We start from the raw sequence: 12,183 nt of genomic DNA on the forward strand, positions 1-12,183 counted from the left end.
CTCTCTCCCCCCCAACACCCTGCTGCGCTCGGAAACTTTGATTCCTTGTCCCCCCTCCCCACCTGTTGTGAGCTCCGCCTCAGTCCCGGGAGACTGGCGGTGACACACACGGGCGCCAGGGAGCTCCGCGCCCAGAAACAAAGTCTCATGCCCCCCCACCCCAGTGTTTGCTTGGAAATTGCTGCCTGCAGCACCCCCATTCCCGCGCAGCTCCCGCCCCCTGGGAGCCTAAGGACTAAATAAACAGTTGTAACTCCAAACCTTGCGCCTGCCACCGCAGCCCTATCCCACCCCTTTCCACCAGTCCTGCCCCTCCTTTTTTGTTGTTGCAACTTTGTAAGATCCCGGGAAGGTGCTGAGACTAAGGCTCAGGCCGGGCTCCGGGTTTCCCGATCCCTGCAGGGATCCCCCGCGGCGCATCCTCTTTGCCTATTCCCTGGAGCTCGGGGGGTCCTCTCCTTCTTGCTGCCCCTTCTATCTTTGCTCCTGGCCCCTTCCGCCTAATCACCTCGTCCCCTTCGAGTCCCCCACCCCACAACCTTCACGGAAGGAAGACTTGCTGAGGGTCGCCCCGGTCTCTTGTCGATCGCAGACCCCGAAACTTTGCCCCAGGAGGACGGCGCGCGGCGGGCGAGCGGGCGAGGGGCAGCGGCGGCGGCGGCGGCGGCGCGGAGAAGCGTGGAGCTGCCGGCGCCTCCTCCCCGGACTCCGTGGGTAAGTCGAGGCGGTTATGGCAGGCGCGCGGGTGTGGGGGAGAAGCCAGGGAGCCGGGGCGCTGTACCAGCCAGCTTGGGCAACCAGAGATCCGCGACCAGGCGCGGGGAGCAAGGAATGTGCCCATCCGGCTGGTAGGTGCAAGCCAATACAGGACCTGCTTTCTCCCTTTTCCTCTCACTTTCCTCCTGGAATCCTAAATCTGGAGATCAAAGTTAGCGTGCAATGTGAAGTGTAAAATGTGACATCCCTCGCTCTACTTCTCAGCCCGCTCCCCCCTTATAACTATTAATTATTTCCAAGCCATTGTGTCCAATACCCTAGCTGGGCTGATTTCAAAGTGTATTGATTTAGGCTAGGCTCATCCTACGCTTTCATCCTAATTTATTTTCTTACGGCTTGACTAGAGGACCCAAAATGAAACTTGTTTCTTCCCTTTTCCTTCCACCCCACCCCCAGTCCCTTCATCTGGGTGCTTTAGGTAGAATAATGAAATTAATGAACATTTCATTGGGTTGCATTTGAGCTTACTCAGGACACTGCATAGGGCCCAGGGTTGCTCTTACGGCAAGCTCCAGGTATTTTCCGAGTTCTGATTTCTTATTTTGTCGCTGCTCTTCAAGCAAGAAGGCTGCGGGAACGAACATTTTGGATTCCGGTTGAGGAGTCTGCCGGTTGAAACCCTTGCACTTCATCTTCCTTGGGCCATAGCCTGGAAGAACTCGCAAAATAGATGAACTGAGAAAAACCCAAGGATATTTAAGTTTTTTTTCTTTCTGTTTTTGAAAAATGTATTGGAGGATCCCAAATTCTTGCCCTTTTTTTTTTCCACTCTTCATTTTTTTTTTTTTTCCACAGCGAGAATCAGTTAGGGGACTGGCTTGATGAGAATCTAAGAGAGCTAGTAAGGCTTGGGATGTTTTCTGTCCAGGGATGTCTTGCTTGATGGAAGCAGCAGGCTCCTTGCTAATTTCTATTTCAGATCATTTTCAAGAATTCCATTGAGTTTTGATTTTGAAGTGCATATATCTCTTTAGAGTCTGGAAAAAGAAAACTGGGGACAGAATTTTTTTAAAGGGGTGGGTGGGTTGTGGGTTTGCCCTCCCTTCTTTAAAACGCCTATGATTAAAGAGCATTAAAAGTATAAATAAAATTCAAACACCATTCAAAAAGTGTCAACTAAAATCTTAGTGCAAGGAGGGGAAGGTTTAGCATCTTGCCAGTGGCTACAACTCCCTCACCCCCCCCCCCGCCCCTTTGGATTAGTCATTGTATGAGAGAGGGGGGAAAAATCACTTTTTTTTTTTTTTTGAAAAGTAAAGTAAACAGCTTCCAACTGCTGAACCTTGACAACCCAAATTAAGGAAGCAGGGGAGATCAAACAGGGCTGCTGCCCGGTTGTTGTCAAGAACTGCTATGAGGGAGAACCCAGCAAGGCTATATGTTCACTTATGCAGAAATGGACCATTGCAAATGCTTGTCTTTATTGTGCAAGTGAAGCCTTCCCTTGGAAGGAAATGCCCAGCCTCTGGGCTGCTTTTGAGTTCCTATGGATGCTAAACAAGTTACTATTTTGTAATACATTTCTTTCTTTCTTTTTTTCTTTTTCTTCTTTTTTTTTTTTAGAACACACCCAAAAAGGTATCCAAAAAATATTAAGCCATCTGAATACTGTCTTACATGTTAACCAGAACCTCACCATGGAATTCTTTTTCCCAGCATTAGACTCCCACACCAGTTAGATAACATTTTCTCACATCTTGCTTAGAAGATTTGCCTTCTTAGGGAGCCAGAGTTTTATATATGAGGGTTTAAATTTGCTGTTGTAATTAAAAGCAAAAAGAAGAAACTCAAGTGATAAAGCCCAGTTTTGGAATTTAAAAAGAGGAGAGAGCCTTCTCTAGATTACACATGACCTCTTTTTTTTTTTTTTTTTTGATTGACATTCAGTATGACCAGCTGCTACTTTATTCAATTCTTTTGTAACTTGGCTTCCCTTGTTGTCTAGGAAATTTTAAGTATTTCACATTTTAAAGGAAAGTAGAGTAACAGTCATTTCTTTAGCATTTTATTTTCACAGATTTATCAAAGTAATATCAATGAAACATCAATTATTCCAAGTGACTGTTTACATTGGGAAGATATCCTCAAGATACTATGTTTATATTTAAATCCTGAAGTGTAAACTATGTAACACTTTATTTCCAGTTACAAACTATCTATGAATTAAATGTCATCTTTAATTAAGTAGAACAAAGTATGAAATAGGACAAGTAAACACAGAAGAGTAAAAGTCACTGTCACATAAGGCTTGTATTTTTAATTACCTACTGCCTGTCACATAGTGACTACTTTTCTTTCTTTCTTTTTTTTAATAAGCTAGAGTTTCATAACCATGGTACACAACATGTTTCAAAGTCTGACCCTTTTATTGGTCTACCTTTATTGTATAATTAAGCAATGTGGGTTAAACATACACATGGATGGTATTAGGCAATTTTCTGTACTATATCATGTTGTTTTAAAAGCTGTAAATATTTTCTAGTTAAACCATTTGACCAACAATAGCAGAAGTTAATCGAGTTAATATTGGGCCTTAGCATTTTTATTTTGCCTGTGACTCAGGTTTTCCTTGCTTCTTCCCAGACCCCTTTGTACATCTGTGCTCCTAGGCTCTGTGGAAGGGTGTTGTGTTGGCAGCAGTTGTTGAACTGAACAGAACAACTGGGCTATTTCCTAAACAAATACATTTTACTACAGCATGACCAGTTCCAGTGTTAGGAAAGAGAAGGGAGGGGCTAGCACATTTGACAACCTTTGGAGCCCAGCTTCCCTTTGCAGACATCCCTAATACATGCACATCTAGTTGGTTTGCATGGTTCACTTGAAACTTAAACTTAATTTTGTACCATTATCTTTCTACTTCTGTCTCTTCTCTATCTCTGTCTCTCCCTCACCTTCTGCCCCCCCCCCGCCCCCATTCTGAAAAGTTTAGGTGCTAGAGGTCTGATCCCATTTCAGTGGCTATAGCGAGAGAATTTATAGGGAATAGCCAGAGTTTTACCAATTAAAAATAATTTTAGGCACACATTAATCAAATTTCAATAGATTTCAGACTAACAGAAAATAGTATAAATTTTGTTTATGATTTGGTTCCTTTAAGGTACTTACATTAAAGAAACTCATTTAACCCAAGTGGAGAGCATTAAGTAGGGAGGGAAGCCCTGCAAAGGCCTTCAGCTGCCCTCTGCTCTCCAGCTAATCTTAAATTACTACAATTTAATTGCAACTTCAAGGCATTGAATATGGGCTGTTTCTGCAGGTTTCAGAGGGGTTTCCAGAGCTTAACTTCGTTTACACAGGTGGTATTTTTATTTAAGACAATTTTTTTTCCTGAGTACCTTTTTCATACTTTCTTATTCTGTTACATATCATACCCCTTTTATACATTTCAGTCAGAGTAAAGGCCGGTTTTGCTAAGTAAGCAATAGTAGCCATTGTCTTTGAGCATGTCTTAAAATCTAGACTATAAATAACAGTTGGTTGTGTAAAGAAAATAAATCCAAGAAAAGCATTTGATGACTGAACAAGTAAATTCCATACATTGAGATTTTTGTGTATACATTTATTATTTGTGTTTGGTTTTTGTTTTCTTGGTTTTTTGTTTTGTTTTGTTTTGTTTTTTTGATTGCAGTAAATCCCACCGAGAGATCAAACACTGAGCATGTGAGAAAAACCAGCCAGAAAGGTTTGCACGTTTTCCCAAACGATCCTTCTCTTTGCTTGTTCAATCATCTGAAGGCCACTCAGCCACAGGCCAGGCGTGGTATGCAAAGAGCCATCTTCAACTGAATTGTGAAAATTACTTCTTGTCTGATACTTGGATGAATTAAAGTTAGGGATGCCAAAAGCTGGTGCAGCAGCAGCAGTGTGTGAGATGCGATGACTTCTTAAAATAGGGGCAAACCTGGCCAAATTAGGATGCCTTCTGCATGCTAGTTAACCCTTCTGGTCCGTAGGAGATTCTTTGTCTCAGTGTGCACGTGACCACAGGGTTAATGGGATGTAGTGCCCATTTGGCTTGTGTCCCCAACCTGAAAATAAATGTAAGGAACATTTGATTTCAAGAATCGCTTTGCTTTTGCTCCCTCCGATGGTGATCTTGCTCTGTGGGCTCCAGGCTGGTGCTCCGCAGAGAGGAAACCCACGGAGGTCAAGCGTACGGCAACTAGGAAAGACAAGTAGACAGCTTTCTTTGTTTCTTTAGTAAATTATTCTTATTAATTACTGTCCGTTTGTGGGAAGGCATTTTCAAACCTTGTGTAAAGAGGCAGCTCCCAATCACGAGAGAGGGCTGGAAGCTGTGTTCGTTTCTAACCACTTTTACTGAACGTGAGGTGTGTGGGCCAGGTTAGCTTGTAGACATCTCTGCCAGACTTGTTTTTCTTTCTGCAGTCCTGACACTGGTTTTTAACCTACGCTTTGCCTCTGGAACACAACAGGTGCTTCTTGGGTTGTTAGCGTGTGGTGCTGAAAGTGAGAAGATGATTTCTTAGGCAGGCAGGAAAAGAAAGACGTGCATGTGAAGACAAGGCCAGGACCCCAAACAGGTGCACATGCCTGCCTCTGACCTCCCCAGTCATTCTGTTTCACAGACGCACTGGTGAGGGCACTGGGTGGGGTGCGAGGGAGGGGAAAGCTGTTTTCACCTGGTGAGGTTTCCCATGATGCTGTAGTCAGGCAAGGCTCGGGGTGGAGTGCGGGGGATGCTGGGGGCTTTCCTGTGGCTTGATCTTGCTCTTCCAGGCCACTCAGTTGTTGGGTTAAATTACTTTCCTCAATCCCAGTACTTAAAGTAACTAAATCGTAAACAAAATTTATATTAGATCCTGACAACTAATAATCTATTTAAATTACATTAAAGTATCTGGGCAAAATTTTAATTAAAGACCGAAGTACTGTCAAGCCCTGTAAATATCCTGACAGGTCTACTCAAACGGAACTGATACCGTGAAATATTTACATATGTCTGGTGTGTTCGGTGCATCTCAGCAGTGCCTGTCCTGAGCTAATTGCACTTTCTTTCCAAATCACAGTTTTAATAAAATAGTTTTTTTTTTAAAGAAAAAAAAAAAGAAATAACGAATGCACACACAATCCTGTTCCAGAGTTCTGTTTACTACTCCAGTCTTTCCCTACAGGATCCTTCTGGGATGGGCTTATTCTCTCAGATTGCTGTTAAATCAGTAGCTGAGGTGGAGGGGCCACTGATTGGCAAGCATGTCCTCCTGTTTGAAGATGTTAAAGGCTAGCGTGGCTTTCAGAGGCTCTAACAGAAGACAAGAACGGTTTGCTGAGGATGCCTGTTTATATTTTAGAGCAGATTCCCTTCCTTTAAAATAGGGATTGTCTTCTGAATTTTGTGTCTGGATACATGCTTATTTGTCACCGGTGCCATTTTGCCAGGTAGAGCTGGTTTTTACTAACCGTGTGCTTTGCCCAATGACTAGAACACTGGGTTCTAGTTCCAGCATCAAAGCTAGTGTGGATTCCCAATGTCTTCCTCTCACCCATACATCCCAGCATTACTTTGTCTGCTTCCAGTCTCTTCAAGGCTCTTGCCTGTGAGTTCCGTGATGGAGGGCTATCCTTTGAGCTCAGTAATTCAACAACAGGGGCTTGTTTTACAGTTTCAGGTCAGTGAGTGAAGTGCGTAGAGGAAGAGTGTTTTGTCCATTTTGCTGGAGCCGTGCATCCCCTGAGCAAGGTGAGCACAGAGATCCAGGTAGATGCTCTTATTAGGGGTGGATGGAGGTTGCAGGCAGGCTTGTGGGGATTTTGTTTGTTTCCACGACAGGGTTTCACTATGTAGTCTTGGTTCTTCTGGAACTCGCTCTGTAGACCAAGCTGCCCTCGAACTCAGATCTGCCTGCTTCTGCTTCCCAAGGGTTGATCACTAGGATTAAAGGTGTGCACCACCACAACCTGAGGCAGCCAACAAGTCTCTTTATTCACCTGTGTGTGTGTGTGTGTGTGTGTAAGAGAGAGGGGGATGGGGGAGGGAGAGAGAGAGAGAGATACAGACAGACAGACAAACAGACAAAGAATGAATTTGAGAATGCATATGGATAGGATAGTTTAATTAAGGTACTCATTCGTGAATCAGAACTCTTGAGTGTGTGTATGTGTGCACCGGTGTGTACTGAGCCAGGAGGAGGAGGCCAGGTATTCTGTTCTATCTATTGCTTTCTGCTTTCTTTCCTTGTGATGGGGCTTCTTTCTGATCTTGGAGTTGGCTCTTTTTCAGGTAGGCTGCCTGGCCAGTGAGCATATGTGTCTTTTCCTATCAGAGTGCTAGAGTTACAGGTGCATGCAGCCCCTCCTGGCTTTTACCTGGGTACTGGATCTGAACTCAGGTCCCTGCTTGTAGAACAAACACTAAAGCCACTGGCCATCTGCCCAGCCCTTGAATCATAATTATTGATGACTCACAAGTAGAGTACATTTGTAACATTTCTGATGTAGTTCAGATGCCTACAGAATGGAGACCCATGGTCCCCGGTGATTGCTGTCACTGGAGGGAGGCACCAAAGCCTACCCTGCTGGGGGTTACTGACAATTTTTGTTTAGAAGCTAGTCCTGTGTTGTTGTTGTTTGTATTTAGAGTGAAGACCAATTGTTTTTAACCCACCATGAGCTCTCAAAAGGGCTGTAGTTCAAACACAGAGGTCACACAGCTCCTGATTCCCCACATATGGGATGGGGCCAGGCTTTGTGCTTGAGGAAAACACCACCCACATTTTCACGGGCATGAGGCAGGGAGAGGAGAAAGCAGACTGATTACCTCAGTGCTCGAGAATCACAGAAGTACCTGCTGCCACCCTGCAGGAGGATTTGCATGTGTGGCCACTGTAAATCCTTAACAAAGGTGGGCAAGCTTCTTTCTCAGAGTCAGACATGGAAGGAAACATGGCTTTGGGATGCACAGGCTACATAAGAGCCTCAGGGTTCAGCCAAGAAGAAGGAACATTGCAGAGTGTCATTTCCTTCTACCAAGCGTGTGGTCTTCCCCTTCATGATTCGTCTCCCTCCGTATTCCTGGGTGATGTGATCACCTTATGGCTGTTAGTTGCCATCAAATGGCATTCTGGGATTTCCTCTCTACTTTCATCATTCAAGTTTGATTTCAAGATCTAAACTGTCTATTCCTTAGATTAACCTGCTGGCACAAGTATTTTGATTTCCCTAAGCATGTTGGGAGATTCTCTGTGTATGTGATGGGACATGCACAGATATTGGTGGAAAGAGCCCAGCCAAGGATGCCACACAAATACAGATGTGAATCCTATCAAGAATGCCTCCTCCAAGATTATGAGATAAGGGAGATCAGGTGCTAAGGAGGCCTGTGCAGTTACTTAGCTCTTCAGCTGTAGCTCTCCCTACTCAGATCCAAGAGTTACCTACGTGAAAGTTGTCCTGACTTTTGGGTGTGGGTGGGGTCTGTGTTTGTCATGGACCTTTTGAAGTTACCCAGAGTTCTCTTAACTGGTTTTCTAATTTGCATTTTAATTCTGGTGTGGCCTCATTTTAATAACAGCTGAAAACTGTTCTTGCTGTTTAGGACTTTCCATTTAGGTTGATGCTGGGTTCTGGTGCCCTTTGGGATAATTAGGTGACACAAAGTTCGTTTGCTTCTGTTCAAATGTTTATGCACTTAAAAAAAAATTCTCCAGTAGGTTAAACTTCAGCACTGGAAATCTCAGCGTGCTGGTGACTGAGGTGTCTTGCTTGTTGAAAGGATGTTAATCATTTCATTAAGAAAGATTAAGTAATTAACTGATATTTCATTAGGGAATCAATAGCAGTCCCATTTTAGTGATGTGTTCTAGTGATTTTTGAATAGGAAGTTGGCTGTGTTTAATTACACAGAGAACAGGTTGTCGAACATTGTAAAGTAGAGGACACTGCACTTTGAGAAACTATCACTGTCCATGTATGGTGCAGAGAGGGTGGGAGAAAAAACACATGTATTAAAATAGTTTCTTGCAGGGGCTTCTCTGGTATGCTTCCAGATTTGTTTCCATTTTGTGCGTGTGTCCTCTCTGTGTTTAAGGAAGGTTCGGCTGTCTAAATGTGCTGTCTTTTCTAAATAATGGCTTTGGTTGCAGCAGGATGCACGCTAACAGTACATATGAGGCTCTCACTTGGGTTCAGTGTACCAGGAGCAAGTTCTCTTCCTCACTGTGGACAGGGGTGGAGGCTGGGGGTGGGAAAGGGAGTTATGGGGCAGGGGTCGGCAAGGGGCGGGGCTGCTTCTGCCATCACCACCTCTCTGTCTGAGTTAACTCCAGCAAGGTTTCTAAACATTCCAGGACCTGCATGGGAGGGTCCTCCCCACCAGGCAGAAGTTCCTCTGTCCTCTCTGTGTTCTGATGTCACACACAGGGACTGCTGGCATCCCTAGCAACTGAACACTGCACAGATCCCCGAGGAGACGTCTCAGTTCAGAGTCCTGTTTTTGTTTTGTTTTGCTTCGGAAACAGGACAGTTACTTTTACTAAATATAGAAACTTTCTGTGGTAGAGATGACTTTCCCATCGTATAGTCCTACTGGTAAAGAATTCCTTAAGCATGAGGTAATACTAAGTGATTTTGAAAGCCTTGGAAATAGATTTGTTTTGGGGACACAAGGCTTTAGGGTCACTGCCGAGTGCAAAGTTGCTGGCTCCATCCATCAGTGAGGAAGACTTTAGAGGAAAGTATTGGACAGACCTTTGTCTTAAAAGCTATATGTTTGTATTTTTAAATTTGGGTTATGAAATATGTAAGGCACCGAAGGAACAAAGAATAGTTATTTGGAGCATTTTGTGTCTGTAGCTCAGCTTTGAAAGTCACAGTGGTTTGGTAAAAGGCTGCTGGTCTCACCTGTCCTCATCTCTTCAGAGGAGGGACATCATACTCAGTTGGCAGGTTTTTGCTCTGTGTGTGTATTTTTATTTATTTATTTTTTTTTGCTTTTTGAGACAGGGTTTCTCTGTGTAGCCTTGGCTGTCCTGGAACTCACTCTGTAGACCAGGCTGGCCTCGAACTCAGAAATCCGCCTGCCTCTGCCTCCCAAGTTCTGGGATTAAAGGCGTGCGCCACCACCGCCCGGCAATGTTTAAACACACATGTTTAATATATAAAGTATGCATTCCTCCTAAGAGGATCTTACATTCATGTGCAAAGGTTTATATTATAGTATTTTACTGTATGTATTCTTTGACAACCTGGTTTTAAAAAAATGTATTTGGTATAGCTAGTGAAATTCTTCCATATGGGTACGTATAGCAGTAGCTAACTTCCCTTTTTCCTTTCTTATTTTAGCTATGTATGTATGCATATATATTAGATGGGGAGGGGGAGGGTCATAAGAGAAAGTCAGATCCCTTGGAACCAGAGTGATGAAGGTTATGTGCCATCGTGTGAGAGCTAAGAATTGAACCTGGGTCTTCTACAAGAGCAACACATGCTCTTCCCCCTGGGCTAGCTTTCCAGCTCCCGAGCTCCCCTTTCCATGTGACCCATTTGTAGTGTTGAATTTTAACCCAAAACAAATGCTTGACATTTGAACCCTAAACCTAGCAGTATAAAATGTGGGCTAAGCCTTCACTCCTGACTCCTATTCTGTAATTTGCTTATTTGTGTGTACTTTCAGAGGAAAATAACCTTAAATAATCTCAACCATTTATCAGCGGGTTCGAGTAAAAATAATCTTCCAAGTGGCTGGCCTTTTCTGTTAGGGAGGGGTGGGAGTGGGGAAATAGGCGTTCATTTGAAGGAGCCTGTCCATTTCCTCATTCTTATTTAAAGGGTTGGCTTAGAACTTCAGAGTTGCATATGCAGGGTAGCGAGTTAAAGAGCGACGTTGAATTAACAGGCTCTTTATACGTCTGTAGCCTTGGTATGATGTAGCACCTTGTTCTTCAGTGGAGAAAGTGATTTCTGCATAATTTAAAGGGCTGGCATTTTGATGGTAAGAAAGCCATATAAATAAAGATATGCTTAGATGGGAATCAGAACATGTTTTTAAAATAGTGTGCGTGTCTACTTTCAGCTCTGTTACCAAACTTGCTGCAGAAGCTGGAGTTGAGGCTCCGAGATTATGCTAATGACCATGAGAATCGATGGTGCGAGGCGGGATGTCATCAGCGGTATAATCGGGGAAAGTTATCCGGGTTTTTTCTCTCTCTCTCTCTCTCTCTCTCTCTCTCTCTCTTTTTGTCATTAAGTATTAGTGATAAATAATGCACTGTTCATTCTGAGTAGATGGAACATATTTAATTCTGATGTACAGAGTTTCAATTTCATCAGGCTCATTGCAGAGTAAAATGATAATCTTTGGTAATTTGAGAGGAAAGAGAAAAGGCGTTTGTGTCAGCAGGACTAACAGAGGCCATCTCGAAATGTTTACCTTGTCAAGCCAGAGAGGGCTGGGAAAACTTACGATTTTTTTTTTCCTGGACAACTTGGTTATTTGTGCTGACATTTTATTAGAGTATCAGGTACTCAGTAAATAGCACAAATGGCTGGAGATGTTAAACAAAATATTCTAAAGGTAGCCAATGTTTCTCTGCAGAAGGGAGGAAAATCTAACAGAAGGGAATGTTTGGACAGTGCTCTTTGGGAATGAGGGACATGTTCAGTGTGGACAGTAGAGCTTGTTAGCCATTAAACAACAGGTTTGATTTAGGCAAAAAGTGGCTTGCTTGTAGCAAAGAAGGTTGTACTCGGTCGTGATTTTTCAGCGAGGCGTTAGTTGCACTGGTACCATGGCATCTTTAGACCTTCTGGGAAGCAGTGAACCTAATCTGTAGCCGATACTGAGTCTCTGTAAATGGGTGTCAGCACTTGTTTTGTTGATGCATAGTTGTACTAAGTGACAAGAGAGAAAAAGAGAATAATGAGCTGTGTTTTATAGGCTGTAAGAACTGGTGATTGAAAGATATGAGAGAGTCTGATGGGAGCCTGTTTGGAGAACACTTCTTCCAAGGATGCGTTATTATAGATTCTCTGGAAAGCACAGTGGCACCCTGGTCGGGGCCAGTGAGTCCTGCCTTCCCTTGCTTCTGTCCCTTGTACAGGGCCCATGCTGGCTCTGTCCAGCTCTGCCATCTGCTCTTCCAACAGTGGTCTTCCCTGTGGTAAGGCGGGCCAACTGGGTCAACCATTGCGATCTGGCAGATATCCACTGGGAGCTAAGATCAGCCAGGCTCATTTTTATGTGTGTCCAAAGCCAAGATTTCAACTTGGTGAAAAGCTGTGGAATTTATCTCCCAAAGCGTCGCCCAGACCCTGCTTTTCCTTTCTCCAACAGCCTGAGTGCAGGATGATTGCTTAATGCTCCTAATTATGCGATCTCGCAGGATCTTCCAGCACCTGTGTACAGTGCAGATCCTGGGTGGTCACAGAGGAGCCTGGCTCTGGCAC

The 12,183-nt window shown here is 43.9% G+C and overlaps 1 protein-coding gene across 9 annotated transcripts in view; it reads left to right on the top strand.

Annotated features, from left to right (window-relative positions):
* Foxp1 (forkhead box P1) overlaps positions 1-12,183 on the top strand; it is a 597,317-nt gene that overhangs the window by 1,386 nt on the left and 583,748 nt on the right. For 8 of the 9 annotated variants that reach the window (XM_029478340.2, XM_085840212.1, XM_085840223.1 and 5 more), the window contains exon 2: positions 593-714. The exons of the other annotated variant lie outside the window; for it this stretch is intronic. The gene's annotated coding sequence lies outside the window, so the exon portion shown is untranslated. The remainder of the gene's footprint in view (positions 1-592; positions 715-12,183) is intronic. 9 annotated transcript variants of the gene reach the window in all.

This window comes from Mus caroli, unplaced genomic scaffold, assembly GCF_978045245.1.
Source record: "Mus caroli unplaced genomic scaffold, Mus_caroli_1 scaffold_7, whole genome shotgun sequence".
Taxonomy (NCBI): Eukaryota; Metazoa; Chordata; class Mammalia; order Rodentia; family Muridae; genus Mus; species Mus caroli.